This window comes from Patagioenas fasciata, unplaced genomic scaffold (assembly GCF_037038585.1).
Source record: "Patagioenas fasciata isolate bPatFas1 unplaced genomic scaffold, bPatFas1.hap1 Unplaced_34, whole genome shotgun sequence".
Taxonomy (NCBI): domain Eukaryota; kingdom Metazoa; phylum Chordata; class Aves; order Columbiformes; family Columbidae; genus Patagioenas; species Patagioenas fasciata.
Window position 1 is genome coordinate 138,268 of NW_027288750.1, and position 14,519 is coordinate 152,786.

At 48.3% G+C, this 14,519-nt stretch overlaps 1 pseudogene; it reads left to right on the top strand.

Moving 5' to 3' along the window:
* Positions 1–14,519, top strand: part of LOC136113734 (dynein axonemal heavy chain 9-like) — a 90,835-nt pseudogene that overhangs the window by 34,500 nt on the left and 41,816 nt on the right.

Here is a 14,519-nt window from a genome sequence, read left to right on the forward strand (position 1 = left end):
TGACTGAGATGGGAAATTGATATTGCCATGCTGATGTACTCCAAACAGTGTATAAAGCTTTATGCTGCCGGTAAAAAATAAAACAGTGATTAGCCCCATTTGTCACGAGGCCAAGAGTAACGAAGGAAGCACCGTTGTCTGATGTGTTTTTCATAAGTGAACGCTGATACTATAGTACTGTCTTGATTTCTAGGTGAAGAGCGTGCAGGATGCAATACGGGAGAAGAAGAAATCCTTCAATTTTCTTGGAGAAGACATCAACTTAGTACCATCAGTAGGCATTTTCATCACCATGAACCCTGGTTACGCAGGGCGAACAGAGCTACCTGAGAATTTAAAAGCTCTCTTCAGGTGAGTCCAGGTCAGGGTTTGTGACCTGGCAGAAACTGTCTTTTGGAACATCCAGGCTCGACCTCATGTCCTTGGGGAATTCACTTGCACAGGGCATTCGCAGGTAGTTTAAGCCTTGCACAACAGGCCTGGGTCTGGGCACGCACAGGCAGGGCAAAGGAGCTCTGTCCCTTGTCGTGGGGAAGGCAGAGGGTGACCTGGCTCATAAAAGAAGGCCTAGAAGATGAAGCTGCAAATGCGCTGCCTGTAAGACCTGTAGTCAAGAAATACTTGTTCTGCAATGCCTCCTCACCTGTCATTTTAGGCCGTGTGCGATGGTTGTGCCAGACTTTGAGCTGATCTGTGAAATTATGTTGGTGGCTGAGGGATTCATCGAGGCCCGGGTGTTAGCCAGGAAGTTCATTACTCTCTACCAACTCTGCAAAGAGCTCCTGTCCAAGCAGGTGAGCCTGGTTCTGTGGCTGAGTGGTATGATGAATCTCCAAAATCAGCAGAAACATGGCACTGTGCTGCTCAGCTCCATGGCTAACGTTTCACAGCTTTTATTTAATGGCTGCATTTGCACTGGCTGCTGGGGGAGGAGAGGGTTGGTGATCATCGGAGCAATAAAATTTTCAGACTGCTTTACTGGAGCATCTGCAGGGACAAAAGCATTTGACCAGCTGCATTAATGGGAGACCTTTCAGTGAGTTTAAATGACACCATGTTTGGGGTAGTATTCAGTGACCTTTTGCTTTCCAGTCTCTTCCTATTGATTCTCCTGCCTGCAAAGGGTTTATGGTGTCCCTCTCTGAGTTCAGCCTTAGGCTGGTTCCAGGTCTTGTTAGAGTTACTGTCAGTCCAAAGCAAATCAGATTTTTCCTTGTCATTATTTGTGTAGATCGAAGCTGGGTCCAGAGGAGACCTGAATCAGGATTCCTGATGATACAAACCTGATCTTGGCTGTGCCAGCATGAGGCTGGGTGGGATATGCTCTGTCGCAGAAACTTGGTGCTGTGCCTTGAGGGGCCTGGTGGAAGCCATGGCCTCCCACACAGAGCAGTCAGCTGTCGAGCTGTGCTCTGGAGGGTGTTAACAGGACAGAAATATGAACAGTTGTTTGTTGGCTTGAGAGTTCTTCTCATGCCGTTTTGTGGTACTTTTTCAGCAATGTCTTTACTGACCCCTTATTCCTGGACCTCCTCTGAGACCAAACAGGCTTGTCATCTTGTGATGGGCAGGGTGGAGAAACTTGGGTCTTTGGGGCCTCATAATGGACTAACAAGCCTTTCACCTTGGTGGCTCCTGCAGATGCAGGGGGCTGGCTGGCCTTGCTATAGGTGCTTTATGATTTAGGTGAAACAAATTGCTTTGGTCTCTGGAGTGCAAATCCTGCTGCTGTCTTACTGCCAACTGTGAGCCCATGTGATGGTCTGAACAGCTGAATTATTTGACTCTTTAATACTGTCCCTGACGGGAATCTCACCTACTGAGATGGAAACCAGGTCACTCAGGCTGGAGAAGGTCTCTGGCCACAATGCAAATAACAGATTTAGATGTATTTTCATTGCTTACTAGTCTGGCAGTTTGGGAATGGTGGTTCTTCACCCTACATGGTGCTGTCTAAGCATAAACTCATGCCTCTTTTTTTTTCTTCCTCTGGTGTAGGATCACTACGACTGGGGCTTGCGTGCCATTAAGTCAGTGCTGGTTGTTGCTGGCTCCCTCAAGCGAGATGACCCAGAGCGACCCGAAGACCAGGTTCTGATGCGCTCTCTTCGTGACTTCAACATCCCCAAGATTGTGACGGATGATGTGCCGGTGTTTATGGGGCTGATTGGGGATCTATTCCCTGCACTGGATGTGCCTCGGAAGCGTGACCTGAATTTTGAGTCGTTTGTGAGGCAGGCTGTGCTGGACCTCCGGCTGCAGGCTGAGGACAACTTTGTGCTCAAAGTAAGACCAAGAGATCTTCTGCTACACCCACGTCGCCATCAAATCATTTGGGTTTTCTCAAACAGCTTTGCTTCTACAAAGAGAGCTCTGCACAGCATTGTCCTTGCAGGCAGATCTCGCTGGAGGGCAGTCAGCTGTGCTGGGTCTGAGGCAGCTGCACCTGCTCCTGAAGTCAGCACTGGATCAGTCTCTGGGCTTCCAAAGGGGCCAACTTTTGTAGGCTCATGAAAGTGTAGCCCCTGGAGAGCAGGGCCTCATCAGGTGGTGGTTGTCAAGTATAAACAGCGCTGAAAGTTTATCTGCAGGCTGAGGATTTCACCCATTGTGATTAGAGTGGCTGGACCAAACTCAATTGTCAAATCTGCTTGTGTCTCAGGGTCACGTCTTTCTAAAGAGGTGGCCCAGTGGGACCTATTTTATAGACCTGAACTTCAGTTTGGCATCTTTGTCTAAAATTTGGGAGTGTTTTTCTCAGGTGGTGCAGCTGGAGGAGTTGCTGACGGTCCGGCACTCTGTCTGCGTGGTGGGTAACGCGGGCACGGGCAAGTCTCAGGTGATGAGATCCCTGAACAGGACTTACCAGATAATGAAGCGACGTCCTGTCTGGACAGACCTCAACCCCAAGGCAGTCACCAATGATGAGCTCTTTGGCATCATTAACCCAGCAACAAGAGAATGGAAAGACGGTAAATGTCATTTCATGTCTGAAATATGTAGATAAAGACGGGTATTTTTAATGACTTTCCCGAGCAGCAGCAGGGTGACTGGTTCTTCATGTGCAGGTCTGAGAGCCCAGGTGCTTGTCTGCTGCCTACAGCCACATGACAGTTTGTTGTTGAAAGGATACACAGGATGTTTTAGCTCTTTGATCTTCAAAGGGGAAATATAGCATAAGCCTACTTGATCCTATTGCCCTAAGAATAATTTTAATGCCCATTAATACCAACACTTACCAGTTGCTAAGTGGGGCAGGCAGTTTTTGGGAGTTGGCTGGACCAGTGATGGAAGAGATGTCCCTCCTGCACTGTGGTGTGCACTGGGACCCCAAAAAATGTCCCATCTCCAGGTTTTCATTGCTGATAGCACGCACAGCAGCCTTAACGTCAGTTTTTCCACTCGGTATGGCTGCCCGATCTCTGTAGCACACCAGCGTTTGCCAAGCTGTTGATCCTGCTTACTCCTGAGGAACATTTCAAACTTGCTGGAAGATTACAGAAAATCTGGAGTGGAAATGTTGGGTTGTGACTGATACATAAAGGCAGCTTCGATTTACGTGTGCGGCGGGTTTGGGAGGTGTGGGGGAGGTGAGGGAAGACATTACCATGAATCATCCACAGCAGCAGATGAGCTGCCACCCACCTCCCCTGGCCCCGCCATGGACCCTTCCCGACCCCCTGCTTTGCTCCAATGCCAGGTTAATTTCTTTCTAATTGTAATTAGGGAGCCTAAATCAAAGTGGCAGAGGGACGTGCAGGGTACAGCCTGAACTGTGCAGACTGGCTGCAGCAGTGGCTGCAGATCGAGGGCAGCGGTGACACCGAACAGCAGGAGGGACATTTTACAGGTGACTGTCCAGTGGTTTCTGGCCTGCGATGGTTTAAATGAAATAGTGGCACTCCTCCCTGAGCTTTCAAGGCAGATATTTTCTGCAGTAACCATTCCTGAAAATGTTGTTTCATGTTGTCAAAGACCAGCAAGGCAATCTTCACCACAGCCTAGCAAGAGGTGACCTGTTCCCTTACAGATCAGCCCCTGCTTTTCCGCTCCCCAGTTTTATCCTGTCACATTATCAGAAGTTGAAAAGGTCCTACATGTTAGGTGGTAAAAGGTCCCATATGGGAATCCCAAAAGTGTTCTTTGCAGAACAAAACTCTTCTTTTAAACCCCAAGAGAGCCGTGTGCTGTGGATGCACAAGGTCAGGACAGAGGCGCTTTCCTCTCCCCGCTGCCGCGGTGTATCCGAGGGAAGCCCTGATGCCCTGAGACAGCAACTGTTTCTGATGCTAATAATGTCGGAGTGGTTCCCAAGGCGTGTGTCCAACACGTGAGGAACTGGCTGGAGGCAGAGGCGCTGAAGCGTTATTTTTGTTGACCCGGTCTCGGGATCACACACCTGTTCCAGGTGAGCCGTTCTGCATTTGCTGAGCACAAGCTTTGTCTTCAGTCAGATGGTGCCACTAGCTGTTCCTGATCTGGATCACAAAGAAATAGCTTGTCCTGGAGAAAAAAAGAAAAAAAAAAAGAGTTCTTGTCACAATTCACTGGAAGAGAGGCTTTTTTTTAATGTTTGCCTGATGTTTTTTCATGAAGACCAGCATCTCCCGAGGTATTTTCACATGTAGAGGAGAGCAATAGTTTTGTGGAGTTTTCATTTGCTCTGCAGTGCTGCTGCTCTATTCCCAGCCTTCGTGGTCTTCTTAACATTCATTATTTACTCCCCTTGAGACTCTGTATCCTCTCTCTCCTTGATTTTACCAACATTTTGTTCTGTCATTCAATGTCATTCTGTGCTTGTTCTCCCCTCAGTCTCACTAAAGCCATGACCCAGCGTTTAATGCATCTTGATTGCCCTGATATACTTTGAGCCACAAAAAAATATTTATAAGGATTTCCTAGGCATATTCAGGTGGTTTTCTCTGCATTGTATAACTCATGCCGCCTTTTGCCTTTGAGTAGCTACTCTACATTTTTCTTATCCCTTATGATTCTCGGTGGGAATGAAGCTCGTGCGTAGGTCTGCAATCATTTTCAGTAGTGATAACTGATAACCCTTTTTTCGCTTTAAAGCAAACTAGAACCGTATTGTGATATAGTAATATTTGCGTATAGGCACATAGAGTTTTGCATGTTTGAGAGGAAAGCATTAATTAGAGTAATTTTTACTGTGTTGCTGGAGAAAACCGTTAGAGCAGGTGTCAAGTTCAGTGTTCATCACCATCTTCCTGTCACCCTCCCAGGCCTGTTTTCATCAATCATGCGAGAGCTGGCCAACATCACGCATGACGGTCCCAAGTGGATGGTACTAGATGGAGATATTGATCCAATGTGGATTGAGTCTCTTAATACTGTGATGGATGATAATAAGGTAATGAATATAAGTTAAAGAAGGAGATATTCTTTGACTGCATGGCATGGTTCAGCCTGAAAATGCAGATGCTGAAATAACACCTCCTAGAATAATGCGGTTGTGTTTCTTCAGATACACCAAACAATATCACATATAGAAAATGGTGCATGAGGGGAAATAGCTCAAATCATGGTTTCATTGTAATTTCCCTTCCTGGAACTGGGCTCATGGATAATCACAGATGTCCTGATTGTAACTCCAGGCCCTTCAAAAATAGGGTGGGGTCATAATTCCACACCTTTTTCCGCCGCTCGAAGGGAGTGCTGTTCCTTTGAGTCATGGAAGACAGTTCTACTACCTGCTGGAAATCAGCTGCATTCCCTCAAGGAACTGTGCTGGCAGCAACCAAGCTTTTTAGTGCAAAGTGCTGAATGCTTTTCATTCCTGTTCCTGGGGAAGATGTCATTCTGTCTGTCTGTCTGCCCAATGCAGGTGCTGACCCTGGCGAGCAATGAGAGAATCCCTCTGAACCCAACGATGCGGTTGGTGTTTGAGATCAGCCACCTGCGCACAGCCACCCCAGCAACCGTGTCCCGAGCGGGTGAGTCCTGGCCTGAGCTCCGCACTGGGATTTGCCGTGAACCCAGGAGGATCTAGTGCCATTAACCAGTCTTCTGTTGGCCAACTTGACTCCTGTTGCAAGTACCCAACCTGAGATCACAGCGGCCGTGGGTGGACAGGGCAGGTTTCTGACAGACAAACTGAGGATCCTGACCCCAAATGCACATGTGGAGCTGTCATCATCCTGGAGATTTACCCAGAGCACTCTGACTGTTGGTGGGTGATCATGGCTTCAGCGTTGCTGAGTGCTCCTGTTGTGCAAAGCCCTTTGGATGGCCTTTATGAGGAGAAGGACAGTATCTGTCTCAAAGAGTTCTTGATCTTCTGAAGAAGTGCATGAAGTATGGGAGAAGGGAATGGAGGTGTCCCCTAGTTTTACACATGGGGAAATGGGGCCCAGAGCAATGAAACTGCTCAGACAAGACAATGTTCTGAATTTAGGGCAAGGTCATGAAAAGCGCCGTGGTTTCAAGGGTGAAGTTTCTTCACTGTTCATGTTTCTACTCTGCAGTGGGGCAGGAAAAGGGGGCAGGTAATGGGACATCCCGTCATATTTGATAGGGTTTTAGTTGTGTGAAAGTACCTGGTAAACTCTGCTGGAAGAAAGGAACAGTTTCTGCTATGTCTTTACTATATGTTCTCTCTTACCCTGGGCCTAAAGGGATCCTGTACATCAACCCGTCGGATCTGGGCTGGAATCCTCCAGTGAGCAGCTGGATCGACAGGCGAGAGATCCAGTCCGAAAGAGCCAACCTGACCGTTTTGTTTGATAAGTACCTGCCCATTTGCCTGGACACCCTCAGAACAAGGTACCATCTGATGAGTGATTGTGTCACCCGTGGTGAGGGCATGGGGACACCTGCCACTGTCCAGCCCAGCTGTGCTGCGCTGGGTTGTGCTGCACATGATCCTCCTTGCCCCTGGAAGCCCTGAGCATCATTGGCTTCAGCTCAGAGAACCAGCAGGGCGAGGTGGGCAAAGTGACGCTCCTGCCTGTATCGTGTTGGTCAGATCTGGTTTTCATCTGATTTTGATTTGATTTTTATTGTATTTCCTGTATCAACTCTCTATCTCTTGGAAAATAATTCCGGCAGATCCCAAAGAGAAAGCTTTTCAGCCTCCTGATGTGTCAGGCTAGACCTGAGCCCACTCCACAAGTTATTTTTCATTAAGAACTTGGGTATTTGGAAGGGTCCTAGTGCTTCTTGGCTTGATTTGGCTTTAAAGCAGTGTCCACAGGGAAGTCATGTGGTTCTTGCTTATCATCATGTGAAACCATTCTCTTTCTCATACTGTGGTGAGGACTGGCCAAGGTAGAGTCCCAGAAAACTTAAGGGAGCATCTCCCATCCTCTACTTGCTTCCTATAGTTGCACTTTCCTTTAAAAACAAAAGAAAAATCAGTGAGCATGGGAGATGTCAGCCAAAAGGGGGATGTGTCAGAAGGGTCTGGAATCAGGACTTAAACATTGTGCTAGGGAACTTCTCTCTGTGGGACCAAGTTGGTTTTGACTGTTGGTAGCAAAGTCAATCGGACGTTTCCCATTCTGTTTGCTGAACGTTGTCTCAGAGCGTGAAATCCACGGGATTAGCTGCAGGCAACCCTGAGCTGAGTGTTTTGGTAGCTTGCTTAATTCAGAAATCGTAGAACCAACCTTTCAAATAGCTATAATTACTTTATGGAGGACTTCAGTGCAGCTACAATATTAGTTTGGAATTCTGTAAGTGTAGCTTAAATGAATGTAAAATGGCAAGATGAAAGGGTTTATTTTATTACTCCTCTATTTGACCGCTTTTGAACTCATCGTGCTCGCAGGAAATCATTGCCTTTAGCAAGTCTTCCATTCTGCTTCTTTCAAGAAGATCAAAGTTTTAAAATGCTTGAAACTTCTGATTATTGTTATTACTTGTGTATGTGCCGGTGCCAGCGGGTCTGAGTGTGAGAATGGGTGTTCTCTTTATTGTACCTGGGAATAGGACACGTACCGCTGACAAGCAGAATGCCAGTATTCTGAAAGAGCATTTCTAGTCTTCCTGGGTTGTGATGGACGTATTGCTTTCTAATTTCCATCCCTTAGATTTAAGAAGATTATTCCCATTCCTGAACAGAGTATGGTTCAGATGTTGTGCTACCTCCTTGAATGTCTCCTGGCAGAGGAGAACACACCTCCTGACTGTCCCAAGGAGCTTTATGAACTTTACTTTGTCTTTGCTGCCGTCTGGGCCTTTGGTGGATCAATGTTTCGAGATCAGGTAAGACGGAAGATGCCTCTTCAGCATCTTTCACACAGTTTGTTTGTGTGGTTTTGTGTTGTTTTGATTTCTTCATACTTTCTGAAACATAGCGCTATGCCAGTAATGCTGTTTTCCTGGGGCTCTCATATAGGTGATAATAAACTAGAAACACAACAATTCCTTTTACGAAAGGCCTCGTTATCCAGGGTGTAACACCACCGGAGAACAGCTGAGGGGTCAGTGGTAAAGGTGGAGGGATGTTTGCTTATGCAGATGCATTTCACTGGGGAGAAACATAAGGTTAACTTATAGAAGCCTGTGGATGTGCATAATGTGATCAAATTAAGACTGATTTATCAGATGGATGTATCAGTGGAGCAGTCTTTCAGCCTTCTGACTGCACAGGTAGACGTGCTACATAACACAAACCAGCCGGTGTTTTGTCACCAGGGCAGAGCAGAGCCGGAGGAACAACCTCCCTTGACCTGCTGGTCATACTTTTCCTAAGGCACCCCAGGTGCCATTGACTTTCGTGGCCACAGGGGCACACCTACTCTTGGGTGGTTGCATCCCCTAGTCAGAGGACGCCTTATCCTCAGATCTAAAGTGTGCAGTCCTGATGTCTGGGTCTGCCCACACTGCACTGCTGTCAAGGGCTTGGAGATCCACGTCTGATCTCCGCTGGGCTTGTGTCAAACTCTGTGTTGTCTGGACTATGCGGGAGGTCTCTCCACGAATGTAACACCAGACACCCCTCCCCAGCTCGGGTGGAGGCACTGCCGTTCTTGATGGCTGCTCAAGTGCTCCCAGGGGTCTCTTTGTGTGTTTTCATGTACCTTAACGCCAGACCTAGAGTGTCTGCTGGTCTCTTCAGATTTGCTCCATGCCAAGGATCAGATGCTTCAGGAAGTGCTGAACAGCACAGCTCAAGCTCAGCTGGGTGCTCACTTGGTGCCATCACACCTTGTGACCATTGAATGACCTGTGCGAGACCAGCTTCCTTGGTCCTTGTGGAGCCTCCATTTCCCATGTGCCAGCTGGGAAATACTCAGCCTTAGTGTTGCCAGTCTAGGATGACTTAAAGAAACAAAACAAAACACAATAAAGCCTGGGAAGCACTACTTGTCTTTGCTTCAGCAGTACAAGCGCAAGTATGCTGGTGTGCGGTGCTGTGGCAGCTGGCCGCTGTGTTCCCCATGCCGCACAGTCAGTCTCGGGTGCATCAGGCCGGGCTCCTGCCTGCGGTAGTGGCTCTGGGTGGGCTGCAGGAGCAGCTGCAGGCACAGCGACCCTCCGGGAGGCTCCGCCGGGAGCCTGGCTGTGCGTTACTGCCCGCGGTGCTCTGTAAATGTCAGAGCTGAGAGTGCGAGGATACAGCAGTCCGAGCAATGGGGAGCCTGATGAAAAATGATCCAATATAAAATCTGTTTATTGCTTTCCACCGAAGGTGCCCTTCGCGCTGACCTTTCGCGGCCGAAATGTCAGGAGAAACAGTCTGGGAGGCTTCCCACTACTCGGTGCTTGTTGGTGGGTAGCGGGGCCCCTGTATAAAAACAGATGATAGATTTGCCATTTCCTGGCTCTGAAATTAGCGGTCATCCATATGGGGTTTTATTAAGGAAGTGGTTTGAATTCCACACCGTTCTGGCAATAGAGCTGGGGCTGGAGTGGCTCCATTTAACCGCGGGGTCAGGGAGGGCGGGCAGCGCGGCACAGCGCGCTTGCAGGCGGTTTGGCTGTGCGGGGTAAGGGCACCCTTGTGGGAAAGCTTTTAGCAGCACGCACGTCCCGCTCCACTGCGGGCTACTCTGCTGCCGCTGCTGAGGAGTTATAACAACAGGAGAACGGAGAATTACAGGGATTCTGCCTCTCTGAATAGCATGAGTCTGCAAAATCGTGGATACTATTAATGTGTTTTTCAAATCCACTGGTCTTTTGAGGGACTGTGGCTCAGGAGGCTTTATGGAGGACACTTGGTTCAGTTCAGCAACAAACCCAGGTTTCCTTATGGAGGCCGAGCAGCCTATGGACAATGTGTTGGTGACCCCACATTGTATGGCTATGGGGAGGAGAGACCCGCAGACACCCCAGGAACAAACTGTGCTGTTAAAACGGGCTAAATGATGCGTCCGGTATTTCACAAACATCTTTCTCACAGCAATTTTCCTCTCCTCCTCCCCTCCACCTCTCTCCAGTTCCCATTGTCCACATGGGAAGGTGTTTGGGCAGAATGGCTGGCCCAATGTCATACAGGAGACCTAGGGCAGAGGAGGGGACTAAGCACATTTTGTGAGTCCTGACCCAGCATCTAAAGCAAAACTGTCACCCCAGTTGAAAAAATTCAGATGCTCCAAAATCTCCATGTGTAGAAAGATACAATGGGGAAAAGCAAGGAAACGGGTGCTTTGAGGGGAATGTGGCAGCGCAGAATCACGGCGGGGTCAGAGGGGCAGACCCTCGCTGCTGCTTTGGTGCGCTGGTGTCTGCAGTCCTGCTTGTCTGAAACGTTGTGGCTTGAAAAGAAGCCAGAAGACAACAACTCACTCTGAATAGAGTGGTGTGATTGATGAGGAAAGGCTTTGGTATGCATGCTGTGACTGACCATGAGCACAGATGTAGACGGATGTTGTGTCCTTGTCTGTTGGAAGAAGTAGGCACCAAGAATCAATCAAGTGGTCTGTTTAGTCATAGGCACGTATTTCTCTTTTTCAAATTGATCCATCTATCTAGTCTCAGACATACCAAGAGTGATCAACACAGAGGATGAATTATTTAGATGAATAAATAGGACTGATGAGCAGAAATGAAGAAAATGAAAAATTAGGCTTAATAGCAGGAAAAATGATAAGAACTTTATGCTGTGGAATATATTTTAAGGACTAATCCTGCTCTGGTGGACTGGGATAGATAACATTCTCCATTACTAATTAATTGATCCAGATTAGTGTATTTTCTCCACTTTTTGTCTTATAGCTTGTGGACTACAGAGTGGAGTTCAGCAAGTGGTGGGTGGCAGAATTCAAGACTATCAAGTTTCCCTCTCAGGGCACAGTCTTTGACTTCTACATTGATCCAGAAACGAAGAAGTTTGAACCTTGGTCTAAACTTATTCCTCAGTTTGAATTTGATCCAGAAATGCCCTTACAGGTATGTGAACCTTGCACGTGTTTTGTCTGGGAAGAGCACATGCATTTTAGTGACTGTATGCAGGCATTTCAATTGAAGTCTCCTTCGAGGTCAAGCACTTCATAATAAGAATGGCATTCCGTCCTGGTTTTGTTAAAAACAAGTTTCTCTTTTAGTGAATTTGCCTGTCAGGTAAAACCTTCATATCAGCTGCGTTTTCCTGGAGAACCAGATCCATGTTTTGGTAAACATAGCAATGGAATGTGAGGTTATTGATAAGGACAGATTCGCATCTCGCGAGAGGGGCAATGAGAAACAGGTGACCAAGAAACTGACAAACAGAGTATAACATCCCATTCACGTGAATACTTCATATAAAAGTGGGAGATCACGAGGATCTCGTCCATTTTGCTTATGGCCGAGATTAGGAGAGGACCTTGCTGGTCGTCCCTGCGAACTGAGGCCTCATGACAGACTGAATCCAGCTCCGGTTGGCTGCACAGTCCAGTCCAGGACTTCAAGTGCCAGCTCTGCAGTTGCTGGGGCTTTCAAGATTGGTTTTGTATATTTTGTATTATTTTCTCTATTCTTATTAGTAGCATTAGTAAAACATTTTTAATTTTTCCAATTCTCTTCTATCTATCCTTCTTTCCCTCCCAATCACCTGTCCTGAGTGGGAATGGGGGAGAGAGAGGGGCTGAAGGTGGGGGAGAGGGGGCTAACAACACATCTGCCATGGTTGTATTGTCACCCCACAATCAAAACCCTTGACACATTCTTTATGAAGTACAACTCAATTACCCATCTTTCTTTACTGTACTTTGACTGTGAAGACTCATCCTCCATCCATCTTCCAGAGCTGAGTGATGTACATGAGGCGCAGGCTCAGAGACACCTATGAGCCAGGGCTGGTGTGCCCAGGGTGCGGGATGGAGGTGCGTTTGGCCTGCAGAGAGAAGCAGGATGTGGGACAACGTAGTGACAAAGTCCCTGAGACACCATCTCGTCATTCTGCGTGGCTGAAAATAGGGTTGTTTATATGATTTGGACGAAAAATGAGAGTTGCTGCAGGTAGTGAATTGCGTTTGCCAGCTATGCCTTTCTTTCCTTTTAGAGGTGCCACAGTGAGCAGATGACTTGTAAAAATTGTTACCATTTTAGCAAAATGTGTGTTTGCGGGGAGATCCAGATGTTGCTCTCAGCATCCCGCTGTCATTGTTTCGTCTGTACAGATAGTTTGACTTGAATGGTTGGTAGCAGTGTATTGTTCCCTTCCTAGCGCCATCTAGAAACTCAGGTCACCGCACTCATTCCTGGCTCTCCCAGTTTGATGTCTCCTCAGAACATGGCAGTGGGGTGGTGCCACAGATGGGTACACTTACCTGCTCGTTTTGCCCCTCTCAGGCTTGCCTGGTGCCCACCGCCGAGACGGTCCGTGTGCGGTACTTCATGGACAGGCTCCTGGAGCGCCGGCGCCCCGTGATGCTGGTGGGCAACGCCGGCACGGGGAAGTCTGTGCTGGTGGGGGACAAGCTCTGCTCACTGGATACAGACGCCTATGTGGTGAAGAAGGTCCCGTTTAACTACTACGCCACCTCTGCCATGCTGCAAGGTAAGACAATGGCTGAGATGTGGGACTTCTGCCTGGCAGGTCACCAAATTCCTGGGGTGTCCGTCGGGGTTTGGAGCTGGGTGTGCACTGTGGGCACTGCACTGGCACCCACTGACTCTTAAATCCCACTGTGAAACTCACTGGTCCGCAGACTCCTGGTTTTATGGAAAATGGCATTTCCCAACATGAGGGATTGAATTCTGAACACCACGACTCTGGTTCAGGGCTGTGCAAAGCACACACTTAAATCTGCTGCTGTTCTCTACAGCACACAGCTCGTACTTGACTTGAGGTGTGTCTTTAATACGCTTGAATTTAAGCCCGTGCTGAATAGAATGGGTTGCTTGGCTGGGATCTAAGCTGTCCTCAGAGTGCAATGATGGGAATTGCATCCCAGTTGTCAGTGAGGACAGTGCTAATGGGGATGTGCAGGTGCTGCTGGTTCCTGGGCTGTCCCCCGCATCCTGATGCAGCCCCGTGTGCTCCCACGGAGCGGGTGCCACATCCCACCGCCCCAGGGGACACGGCTGCTGACCCTGGGAGGCTCTGACCTGGGGAAGCCCATGAGAATATCTTTGATGAGGATTTTGGCACATCAGTGAAAGATGAAGTTTGAGACCAGGATAAGGTCAGTTCTGCTGTGTAGTCTTTTCACAGATGAAGAGAAAGAGGGAATTGTTGAAAAGTGACTCATTTTGGAATGGTATTTTCACTTTCAGTTGACCTAAAGAGAGAGGATAATTTTCTACATGTATTTATTAATCAGGAATGAAACAACCTTGCTTGTTTTGAGTTGAACAACAGCTGTGGGTCACTGTAAACCAAAATAACTTCCTTTATGGAGTTTGGTCTGACCCAAGTGTCCTGAAATCCCTTTACTCCCTCTACAGGACCAGCACCAGTGAGACCAAGGTTTTAACCTTCACCATGTGGGTTTTTCCTGGCCAGGTGGCCCTGGGGCGAACACGCTCACGGCCATGAGCATCACAGCCCCTGTCTGTGCTCTGCTGGGCTCCCGGCACTGCAGATGTTTTAAGGAAGGTGTCAGAGTTTAAAGTTGCCCTGTGGGACTGATCCACTCGCAGAGGTGACAGCACAGGCTCAGCCCACGCTGTGTCACCTGGGGCTGTGTCGTGGAGTCACGGCAGCTTTCTGGGGCAGGTCTGAAGGGTTTTGGGTCTTGCTAGTGTGTGATGGCTGCAGTCTCCCTCCTCCCTCCCAGGTGCCCCTTTGCTTTTTTCCCTGTGTTGGGGTCTCTGCAAAATGCCCTTGAGCTGCTAAATGGGCTGAGCTGTCTGTCTGTCTGTCTGTCTGTCTGTCTGTCTGTCTGTCTGTCTGTCTCTCTGTCCAGCTGCCTGGGTGGGGGACAAAGATGCTGAGGGACCTAGAGATTCTTTCTTATGGGGAGAGACTGAGAGCTCTGGGGCTGTTGAGCTGGAGAAGAGAAGCTGAGAGGGATCTGATCAATGGATCAATATCTCAGGGTGGCTGTCAGAGGATGGACCAGACTCTGTTCAGTGGTGCCCAGCACCAGGGTGAGGGGCAGCGGGCACAGACTGAAACACAGGAGGCT